This window comes from Pholis gunnellus (assembly GCF_910591455.1).
Source record: "Pholis gunnellus genome assembly, chromosome: 4".
In the NCBI taxonomy this organism is placed as follows: Eukaryota; Metazoa; Chordata; class Actinopteri; order Perciformes; family Pholidae; genus Pholis; species Pholis gunnellus.
In genome coordinates this window covers 23,242,922-23,255,177 of record NC_136530.1, presented here as the reverse complement: position 1 = coordinate 23,255,177, position 12,256 = coordinate 23,242,922, and the positions used below count along the sequence as shown (strand labels likewise).

The 12,256-nt window shown below is 43.1% G+C and overlaps 1 protein-coding gene across 1 annotated transcript in view; it reads right to left on the bottom strand.

The window, feature by feature from the left end:
• Positions 1-12,256, bottom strand: part of tgfbr3 (transforming growth factor, beta receptor III) — a 62,318-nt gene that overhangs the window by 45,425 nt on the left and 4,637 nt on the right. The gene's annotated exons all lie outside the window — the stretch shown is intronic.

Below are 12,256 nucleotides of genomic sequence, written 5' to 3'. Positions count from 1 at the left end.
CTCAAAAGGTCGCATGTCAAAATTTGTTTGAGTTGTAAGCACTTTAAAAGGGAACTAAACATCAACGTCTGTGTACAGGTCTTGGGTAGTGCTTAGGGCTGCACCATTAATCGAATTTTCATCGCGATCACGATGTTGGCTGCCACAATGAAATGAGCATGATCGTCAGCGATATTGACGTTTAAACGTGCTCGGCTACAGATCAAATCAAGCGCTTCCTCAACTGACAGTCAGCCAACCACCATGGGGAGAACGAGATGGGAGGTGTCATGCGCGCACCCTGCAGCGGCAGCCTCAAAATAAGTTCTGTCTGCAGTCGACTCCGGTATTAGTAGAAGAGGAGAGAGACAGACAACAGAACAGAGAGCAGACGGTCACGGGTGTCGTGTGAAAGGTAAATCGTAAATAGCTGGAATGTAGCACAACATGGAAGTGAAAGCAGTGCTCTGTTGATTTAATTTTGGGTAAAAAGTGTTGATACTATTTTATTTATATTTTCCTTCTACGAGATGCACTGTGATAAGCACCAGTCAGTCTGATGCAAAGATGTGTACGTTAGCCAGAATGTAGCACAACAATGGAAGTGGAAGCAGTGTTCTTGTTCATTTAAACGTGAAAGTGCAATAAAAAGATGTTGTCCCTAAAATGAATGAATAATCGTGATAAATAATCGTGATCTCAATATTGATCAAAATAATTATGATTTTGGCCATAATCGTGCAGCCCTAGTCGTGCTGATGTATATGTGAATATAAGCTGTATAAAGACTTTAGTGTCTCTGCACAAAGTCTGACAATTGTCCTCAAGTGATGTCACTTGAGTCAGCCTTGATTGAAAAACAAATGTCTGGTGATGTGGAGTTAGAAAGAAGTGAGCTTACCAGACTGTGGCCTACATTAGCTGCTATTATTATAACACACTCCAACCCGGACTGTCGGCGGTCCTTTTGCATTGTGGGTAATGTAGGCCACAGATTTTGACAAGGAAGAGGAATGCATGGAATAAAAACAGATGCTATCTCTGGCTCTGATGCACAAACATAAACACAGGTCTTAACTAAAACGCTCAGCTGGCTGCTTCTCATTTCGGCAATCCTACGAGTAATGTCGTCGGGTATCAAATCTGATTTGGTCCTAATTGTATCATCAGTGATCTTTATTGGCCATGAAATTCCATAAAAGGGTTATCATCTGTCTTTTGCTCTATAGCAGCCACCACTACAGAAAACAGTAAGTGAGCAGAGCAGCACTCAGCAGCGTGTACGCACACCGACGTCAGTGTTTTGTCTGCCGCAGTCAGCCGTAATGAACAGCGCGGTGACCTGTGAACGCCTGGGCTCCTTGGCTCACACAAATAATTCACCGATGTTCACAGGACGGCACCTAACGTCCACATTTGCTCTCACATGATATGGAACTTCCGTTTCAGCCGCAGGCTTTCAGGTGGTTAACGGGCTTCTTTAGTGCGAGCTTCTTCATGTTCTACGTCTGTATGGTGTACTCCACTAACTCACATTCAGGGTGTAACACAAGCACATACACCCATCTCACATTGAAGCCAGGGTGGCACAGAAACACAGCGCTGAGGTTCGAGTGAGGCGCCGAACAGCCCGTTTCCATTAGAGCGTCATGTATACTGCGAGAACGTCAGCGGCCAAGTATTCTTTCTTTTTTTTTCTCCACGAGGTCAGACCTTGTGTTTTAGCCCACAGTCCTGTGCCAGCCGAGGCCCCGCTCACATTTCAAACACATCACGCTAAAGGCGCAAAAGGTTGCCAATAGCAATCAGATGGAACATTTGGAAATCATTAAAGTCTGAGTAAAAGACGGTTAGATAACAATGTTTAATTCTCCCCCGACTGACTCCAAAAACACGGTGCCTCAACAGCGGGGGACAGCTAAGGGGGAGACGTTTTTTTGTTGTTGTTGTTGCTCAGAACACACAGCTATTGTTTTTCTCTCTTCCGTGCGTTCCAATAAGCCGATGGTACATCGGCATAAAGCCAGAGATTATGTATGGATAGCTCCCCTCTCCTTGTTGTGAGAAAAAACAAAACAGAGGCTGTATTGTAACCATATTTGTCTCTTGAGACAAATCCCGAGCCCTTGACAGATGTCTCAACCTGAACTTTGTGCCGCCTCTTATTGGGAGCATACATATATAATAAAGCAAGCCATGGGTCTTTTTATGGTGATAAAAGGACAAGGCTTGTTAATGGCAAAAACCTGTGGCGCATCAATATTTCAAGCCCCGCTTTAACCCCCTCCCTCCCTTTTCCTCCCAAAGGACCGACGTCTAACCATGTCATCAAGACTCACTCCCACAAACACGTCTGAGGGGCACTCCAACTCACTTTTTCCCCTCACACACGGGGAATAACAAACAACTGCCAGACAAACAAAGAAAAAGGCAGTTCTTTCTGGTAGACTGCCAAAACTTCACAATACGCATTGGGCAATGATCAGATCTTTTATTTATTTTTTTATGCTTAAAAATACAACAGAAAAGGGTGGCGTGTGGGAGAATGTGCCACATGGATAGAAAAGTAGGGCATTCAAAGTTTAAGTTTAGAGTCTAAGAGAGGCAAGTCTGTCTGTACAATACCTCAGAGGCATTTATGACATTATCCAGATATTCATGGTCCCCAGAAGATGATTCCTGACCATGACTGATGCCAGGTTAACACTGGCCTGGCGACTCTGCTCCTCAGCTGCTATCTGTCTCTCAGTCTGTTTGCGTGCGTGCGTGCCTCCTCGTCGCACTCTCCGTTTATACACAACTGAGAAAATATGTGGAGTAAGAACGTAATTTATGCAGCAAAATCACAAACATCAGGGACACGAGGCTATTCCTGATAAATACATTGGATGGATTTTGAAATTGAATTGAATGGTTAAGACCGATCAGTAGATCACTGATCAATATCGACCGATACTGCTTCCAGCAATCGGCCCCAAAACTCCTGATCGAAACCCCCTCAGAGTCACCTTTAAATTGATGTCGCTGACGTTTTTAGCACAAGGTTGTTCACATCCAGAAGATACAGAGCAATATTAGCTTATATTTGGAGTCGTGTTTATTGGCATCTGAGGAATAAAAGTCTGCCGTTCAGTGCTGGGCAGGTACAGCGAGTCCGTCAGTGCTACTACCCTAAAAAAAACAGCTGCCTGTTGCATCTGGTGACTACGATCATGAGAGCCATGAGACTGAACTAACAACAGGTAAATTGCAGTGCAATTAAAAAAAAAACATGAAAAAGCAATCATATTTAATATATGTATATTTGTGTTTCATCAAATAATCATTTAGATTCAATTGATGCTTTCAAATGAACCATGCATGTCTACTTTGTTAGATCAGTCCTCCATCACTCATTGAACTGTTCTATCCAGCTCCAGCACATATGTTATTACCATCAGCCTACAGCCTCAATGGACAGAAAAAAAGTTTAAAAGGGAGAAAAAAAAACGCTTGCAAGTGTTGGCCGTGCCACAGCTTTGTATCTTCTGTCACCTTGTCTGTCCCTCTGCCTCTCTCTCCCCCCCCCTGCTTCTGTCTCCCCCTCCTCTCCCGCCATGTTTCCTCGGTCATCGACGGAGGACAGAGTTTGTCCTGTCCAGCTGCTACGAGTGCCTTTTAGCCGGCCAGGCCAAACGCCCACAGCGGAGGAATGAGAGACGCTGTTGTTTGGTCTGCCTGAAAAACAAGTCCAGCCAGACGCTCTGCAGACTATAACACCAGCACCGCCTTAACCCAACAGATACAGCCAAATGGGACGTTAAATGGGATACTCCAGCTGTAACAGTAATCTCTCAGATTTATTGAACGTCTTCAGAGTCATGAGAGTACCAACTGTATGAAAGACGAAGGGCAGGGAGTGTAACCCTAACTATATCCTGCAATGAAATATGCCAAAACTACAAAATCTGTTGTGTCCATCTAGACGCCTTTGTAGCTTGGAGCTCACCACTCCTGGTACCTCAGTATAAAATATCGTGGTAAACTTACTGGACAACCGTTTTGTGGTAAGCTACAGACTAATACCTCCAAACCTCAGCTTGATACACGAAAATGATGAAACGTGATGTATTAGTAAAAAGGTGATTGCAGTGCACATTTTGGGCTTTACGTTCATTTTGCAAACACTGGAATAAAGTGGTGAGACGCTTCTTTTCCCCACGATCGGGCAAAATCTGATCCGTGGTTTCCATCGTGGCACAAAGATGAATGATATACCTTCATTATACTGTACATCAATCTCAATCCAGCCAGGCAAAGCATACTGACCCTACAGACGATCCACACAAAACAGGAGAGCTCCACCTACCGATTTCTTAACTTTTATTTCATTTTGTTGACAGGCATGGAAGAAAAAATAAATAAAAATGTGTTATTATATTTGCAAGGTTATGAACTTTTACATTATGTCTTTTTAGAATCTCTGCTCTTAGAGCTTTGCATGCTGGGAGTTGTGACTCAGTTTTAACCGGGGAATGATGAGACACTCTGAACGACTGGGTGCCACCCACCAGCTTGTTGTGCCCAGCGGTACATTTCTAATAGCTGCCATATCTCGAGCAAACAAACAAAGGACCGCATATCGATCAGACTTTATTTAGCCAATGGCGTCAAAATATGCTCATTATCGGCAGCTAGAAAATCTTGAAGATCACCTCATCACATCTGTGCAGGTCCACAATCCCTTAAACGTCTTTTGTTGAGGGTGAGGACTGATATTTTGACTTTGACTTTGGGTTCAGCAGACAATGCAGCATTTCAAGAACTCTCAGGTGTAAAACCACATCGAAGTGTAAAGGTGTGTTCACACCAAACGCGATGAACGAGGCGCGAATCGCGTTTGGTGTGAACACACCTTAAGAGCAGTTCTGTGGTTTCAGCTGTGAAAGTGACAAGTTGGAGGGAGATTTCTGGGTGGGAAAAATAACTTTCATCACCCTTTTCAGTTCCCACTACAGTTTGCCCAAACCACGTTATCTTACTTTAACTTACTGGTTACCATGAACAGCATAGCTAAAGCGTATTACACATCCAATAATAGCTGCTTGACGATACTCAGGTATCTGGTATAAAAGTAAGGGTTGGATCCCGTCACGCATTGTAATAAAGACCCTACTGTATAATAATGTCACACTTTACCTGGCTCACTGTGCAACGTAGAAGCTAAATGAACTGAAAAATGCCAAAATGTTCTAAAGAAACGTTCGTGATGCTGAAACTTTCCTGTTGAAACGTATTTGAAATAGTTGAAATATTGAAAAAAGTTGAAGTGGGAGTCAAACTACAGGTACAGAAGTTCAGGGAAGTGCTGAGACAAGCTCTCAGTAGGTTGAAGCACTGAATAAAGTTTCTCTTGGTGGTTCACCCCAGCACAGTTCATGACCTGTGTGACTCATTGTGCACAAGACGTAGAGGACATGGACATGAAAGACTTGTGACTGACACGCACCTTAAAGTACCTCCTGTCCTCCCAACCACCCAAAGTTAAATGTTTATTTCTTCAGTGGTGCCTTTTTGGGGGATCTGCACTAAATATACACGGACTGATTCTAAGAGCAACACTGGATTTGGCATTACAAGACCACGCGCACCAGGAATATATTTTCTGTAACAAGATATTATCGTCTTTTATTTATTTACATTTGCCTAAAATGCACGCAGGCTCGACTGTGATCGTGTTGGAGGTAAGACAGGAAGTGAACATAGTAAATCCAAAATGAAAGAGGGAGCATTGTATAAATACTCACTCTTGATATATTTAAATAATGAGAGATCCAGGGGGTGATGTCACTACTTCACATTCTTTGGCAGCCTCCTTTTGAACTATTACCTCTTTTATGATTTAAGTGCTGATATTTCTTTCAGTTATGTTGTAATCCAGTCTATTCCAACATGTGACAAAAGGACGAGGAAATCTTTATTTAATATTGTTGAATACGTAGGCTGATGTAACACACATTGTATATTAATCACGTGGTTTCTGTGATCACTCTACAAACTTAATGGATGGAACACAAACTATTTTGCTGAGAAGATGAACATAAAAATGGAGGGAAAAAAATGCACGTACTGTTATCAACATCATATATTAAAATGATTAGATAAAACAAGAAAATATTTCTTCTTATTTGTCTGAAAATATTAGACAAATATGGACGTTTCTGTGCAAATTGTCCACAGTGCAAATATTGTGTAGTTTAGAAAACTAACATTATAACTTGAAAAGCAGTGGATTTCTTTTCTCTGCTTAAACATTATGGTTAGAACTCTGGTATCAATATGCATCATTCGTAGAAAATGATCATCGTTTGATCTATAAAATGTTGTAGAATACAGCAGAATGCCAATCACAGTTTCCTAAAGCCCAAGGTGATGTCTTCAAATGACTAATTCTGCCCAACTAATAGTCCAAAAAACTAAAAATATTCAGTTTACCATCACATTAGACAAAGAAAAACACAATTAAGAAGCTGGAACTGGTGGATATTTAGCATATTTTGCTTAAAATATTATAATAAAAAACTATCCAATTATGAAAATACTTTAAAAATTAATGAATCATTTCAGATTAGGGCTGCACATTTAATCGAATTTTAATCGCGATCACGATGTTGGCTGCCACAATGAAATGAGCATGATCGTCAGCGATATTGACGTTTAAACGTGCTCTGCTACATATCAAATCAAGCGCTTCCTCAACTAACAGTCAGCCAACCACCATGGGGAGAGCGAGATGGGAGGTGTCATGCGCGCACCCTGCAGCGGCAGCCTCAAAATAAGTTCTGTCTGCAGTCGACTCCGGTATTAGTAGAAGAGGAGAGAGACAGACAACAGAACAGAGAGCAGACGGTCACGGGTGTCGTGTGAAAGGTAAATCGTAAATAGCTGGAATGTAGCACAACATGGAAGTGAAAGCAGTGCTCTGTTGATTTAATTTTGGGTAAAAAGTGTTGATACTATTTTATTTATATTTTCCTTCTACGAGATGCACTGTGATAAGCACCAGTCAGTCTGATGCAAAGATTTGTACATTAGCCAGAATGTAGCACAACAACGGAAGTGGAAGCAGTGTTCTTGTTCATTTAAACGTGAAAGTGCAATAAAAAGATGTTGTCCCTAAAATGAATGAATAATCGTGATAAATAATTGTGATCTCAATATTGATCAAAATAATCGTGATTATGATTTTGGCCATAATCGTGCAGCCTTATTTCAGATTTAGACAAAATAATTCATCTTTTATTATGTACAATCCAAGCTTCTGTCAGTTTCAAAGTTCTACTCGATTTAGAAATGCAAAATGTATTTTAATCTTTAAATTTCAAATTGAAAGATTACTAAAGTAGGATCCTTTCTGTTAGATGAATGTATCAATGCAGTGCTCTCCTATCTCACCGCAGATAAAAACACTTTGTTGCCTTCCAGCCTGCGACGCTGAGCCAAGACTTGGGCACAGGAAGTGATGTCAGTCTGTGTGCCAGTTAGGGACAAATCTGATATTCCCACAAAGCCATTTCCGAAGATAAACAAACAGAACCTCCCGTGTGTGTGTGTGTGTGTGTGTGTGTGTGTGTGTGTGTGTGTGTGTGTGTGTGTGTGTGTGTGTGTGTGTGTGTGTGTGTGTGTGTGTGTGTGTGTGTGTGTGTGTGTGTGTGTGTGTGTGCATACACATCCTGGCATGTTGAGTTCCCAGTATTAGCATGCAAGCTAATCGTGTTTCTCCAGATTCATAAGAAAGTGAAAGCAGTGCAGATTACCTCGCACATGTCAACAGATAGCACAAAGTTATAATGTCCTATTGGAAAAAAGCACAATAATGAAACTGAATGCCTTTTCCAATACAGTTGTCCAATAATGCAACGATATAATAAGGCCCATTTAATGAGAGTAGCACAAAGGGGCCTCTTTGTTTCTTTACATCTCCTTTCTATACCTGAGATAAGTTCCCCTATGAACCACAGGATTAAATGAATCCTCTGGTCTCCTTTCTGTTTTACTGCAGGCCATGATTCCCATGGACTACTCAAACCAGTTTAGGGAACGTAATATTCGGCCCGCTTTTGTTTTCCTAAGGGGCTTTGGACTAAAAGAATCGCTGGCTCTGCAGTGTTGACATTAGCGCAGCCCACTCACCCCTGAACCTTGAGCCACTACTACAGGAAGTGAGTAAAGCCCTTTCATAAGGGCAGTGTAGGTTCACTTCATTGGGCTGCCTCTGAAGAGGATTTATCTCTCGAAGGCATAAGAGGAGGAAGCTGGAACGGGATGAAGGGAGGAGGGAACGGGGTGAGCCTGAACTCCTCTGGGGAAGTCGTAAACTCACCCATCAAAGTGTGGAATCTGAAGTTGCATATCCTGCAAACCTGTCTGGAACTCAATATCACCCGAGCGCGCTCTATCGGTCATCGGCCGCGATCTCGTCGGCTGGCGTGCAACTGACAAAAACAGCTAAAAGACGAGTTTAAATGGATTCCATTGTATTTATATGGGAAGTGTGGAGCAAACGTAAAGTATGGATACGATTTTTCTTCAGTTTGTAAGTATGTTAACCGGTGTTCATACAATACATTACATCCATCAGTGGAGGGACCGGATGCAAAGGAAAACAAAGTGCCATTAACAATGCATTGCACTAATAATAATAATAATAATAATAATAATAATAATTCAGGAAAAATATAAATGCTCTTTCCTGCATTTATATGTTTATCAATGTAGTAAATTATTAATAATGTGGTTATCGAACTTTCCATGATGATTATAGTTTCCAAAAACAAGATGAAGCATCTACAGCCATGCTGATCGGTTTATCTGTAATTGATCTCAAACAATAAATGAAACTGTTCCGTTTGATAAAGCTACGGTAGTTGATATGTTACATGCAATGAACGGCAGTTAAAACACGTCCCTGTTACTGACAGTCAGCCTTGTTACTATTCATCCGCCCTGACAGATGAAGTGGGCACCTGTTGGTAAACCATCAACCATTAGTTGAAACAAAAAAACAAAAAAAAACCTGACCAATTACGAGCCGCATAAGAAGCCCCCAGGCGAGCAGGGGAGATGGAAGCGGGTACATTTCCCTCTACCTCTAAGTGTAGACATAAATCAGAGGGCTCTAAAGAGATGGATGACAAGGCTAATTCCCAGAGGAACACAGGAGCCACTGTGTAAAGTGAGACAGCTGAGCATGTGTGCATACGACTAAAGACTTTACTGGCTGTGCTGTCACTGTATGTCTTTACTGATGGGCGCTGACATGTGCTGTCTGGGCCGATAATATCAAAGAACAAAAAAAAGTTGTCAGGAAACTAGAACTGCTCGCCTCTCTCAAAAGCAGTAAATGGTTAAGTAGTCGAGTATCCATGTTCAGTATCAGTAAACAGAAGCTGTACAGTTTAGAGCGTAACGTTAAGAATGTAAAAACGTGAAAACAACTGCTCTGCAAAACAAATACATCGGCCATCAGCTCATCAGTGCTTATAGCGGTACTGAACGCACCCGAGCAGAAGTGCCTTCCTGGGTTTAAAGGGGGAGAAGGAGAGAAACGGAGGGCATCTCCCTCATCAATCATGGATGCCTGCCAAAGCCATGTTCTCCAACAGCAGCTCGGGGGGGGGGGGGGGGGGGGGGGGGGGTTCGGGAGCGGCCACTTCATCGGCATTCACGAGGATTCAAACCCCCGTCGGGGATGCAGGGAGGTGTGACCTCGGGTCGCTTGTGTTGTCCAACTTCATATCGGCCTCGTTCCATTTGTGTCAGATCGTCTACCTCGCCGGAAACCCTCAACGTGCGGTGTTTAATACCAGTGATGGAAAGTCAATATGTTGGACAGGCGGGGGTGAAAGGCTAGCTGGAAGCTTGACGGACGCTTGTCCAGTTACTGTCTAAAGTCTGGAAATTCCAAAAGCCACAGAACGGAAAGACGTTTGAAATGCATGTTGTAGAGCCTCTGCAACACTGTAAATCACAATGCACTCACGTATGCAAAAAGAGTCGGATTTAGCCATTTCCGTTGGAACATCCAAGAGGGCGTGTGGAAAGGATTTCACTAAAATCATGCCAAGCACATTTAATGTGTTGATTTTTTTTTTTGCCATTTTAAAAAACATTAATCAAATGGAACCCCCAAAAAGACGTCCTTCCTGTGATACCTTACAAAAACATCATCACTCAGATGTGATAACGGGGGCCTCTGAGAAGCAGCAGGTTGCCATCAACAGAAAGCAAAGAGCGAAACAATGGCGGCCCTTTGTGCCAGCGTGAAGGAGCCGGCGAGGTGAGAAAGGGCAAGGCGGACAGCGTTTTCACACGAGCTGGAAGGGGACTACATTCCTCCGAAGTCCTTCATCTTCAGGAAAAGGGGGGGAGGGACGAGAAGGAGAAGAATGACTTGTCAAATGCCGCGCTGCCGTCGTGTTTTAACACGTACAAAAGGACGCTGGGAAGGCCTCTTTACTGGACAGCTCACAAACGGAAAAGTGTGACTACAACAGTTTGAACAGTCACCAGACAATAAAATACTCTATGAATAGAAGTTCAGCAACTAAAAAATACAAAGATAGCACATGGTGTATGCGATGCTGAGGGAGTGCCACATATGTGCAATACAGGGATGTGCTACTAAATGGTCACATATATAAATAGTTCTTTTTTTTTTATTGTGCAGATGCTTCAAATAACGACAGGGCTGTATTCCAGCTACCATAACAGCCTATTAAAGTGCTTCATAAAGGGCATAATGTAGCTAAGGGTTATTCTATTCCTACAACAAACAGACCACAAATACTGTCTGTTAGAAATCTGAAATACAATTTTGAAAATCAAGTGGAAAAATAAAGAATTTTCAAGTGTGCGTGGGTGCGTGATCTAACCCAAATGTCTGTTAGGGCAAAGTAAAGAGCCTGCCGGACACTCTTGTTTTTTCCAAAAGAGTCATTCCAACTTTGGGACATGGTGTTTCAGCGGCACTCATCTGGCGTTGGAGTGTGGAAGGTGAGGCCCCAGGAGGGGCCGGTCTGCTGAAAGACACCACCTGGAAGCCTCCAGCTAGGATCCCATATTAGGACTTATTCTGCAGATAAAGAGTCGTGCGCTGAAAAGTTGGCACCTCTGCGGCCTCATTAGGTAACTCGACTTCTAATAAACGCACAATGGTTATGGCTGAAGAAAAAGAAATTACACCTCATCCAATACGACGCGATAGCAACAAGTTATTTGTTTTTTTCCACGCTGCTTCCGAAGGTTATCTGAATAGAGGGAGTCCAATTTTGTACAATTACTCTCTCTTTCTTCAATGAAGTCACACTCTGGATGACTCTCTTACTCTAACTCTCCCCAGCTCCAGTAGCCTTTGCTTTGCTTTTTTATATAGGGCTGTGAAACACAATGGAAAACGCACGATCGCCACAGCTGTCTCCCATTACTGGCTTTGACCAAAATTATTTACACGCCTGCTTACTGGAACTATGGAGAGAGAGCGAGAGAGAGAGAGAGAGAGAGAGAGAGAGAGAGAGAGAGAGAGAGAGAGAGAGAGAGAGAGAGAGAGAGAGAGAGAGAGAGAGAGAGAGAGAGAGAGAGAGTTTACTACAGCAGATTTGCGTCAGTGTCCTCTTAACGGGAGGCTGACGAGATATGAAAGATCTGGACGGAGATACGAGTCTCTCTGAGTCACAGTGAACCAAAGTCAATACTCCACACTGCTGTTAATTAAGTTGGGTAATACCGGGGTGACCTGTATTCAATAAGCAAAAGACACAAACAGGGCTGTGGCGACAGTGCTGTTGAGATAAAGGCCTCACCACGGGGGGGGGGGGGGGGGCAGACCTGTAACTAGACCCGCGGGACTCCCGTTGCTACGTAAACATCCCGACCGCTGGGGCCAAGCAGCCTCTGTGCTGCTCTGCGGCTCCTCGCATGAATCGTGGGGCAACATCTGGTTTTTTAGCGCGCTGGAAGAGACTCTTGTCGGTTTGGCACGCTGTGCGTGTGTGGAGTGTGTCGATTTGGACAAGACGACCTACGCCAGCGCCTGCCTCTCTCCACCCTCCTCTCACATTACAGCGGTTGCGCAATGCATTTTTCTTTTTTTAACAGTCCCCCTCTCGCTGGCCCAGTGAAAGCATTGTGCGTATAGAGACGAAGCTTTTGCTCATCTGTAAGGGGGAGAATAAAAACATGAAAAAACCCCTTTGGCATCACAGTGGCCGGTGTCTGCCAAGAGTATAGAAAAATGAAA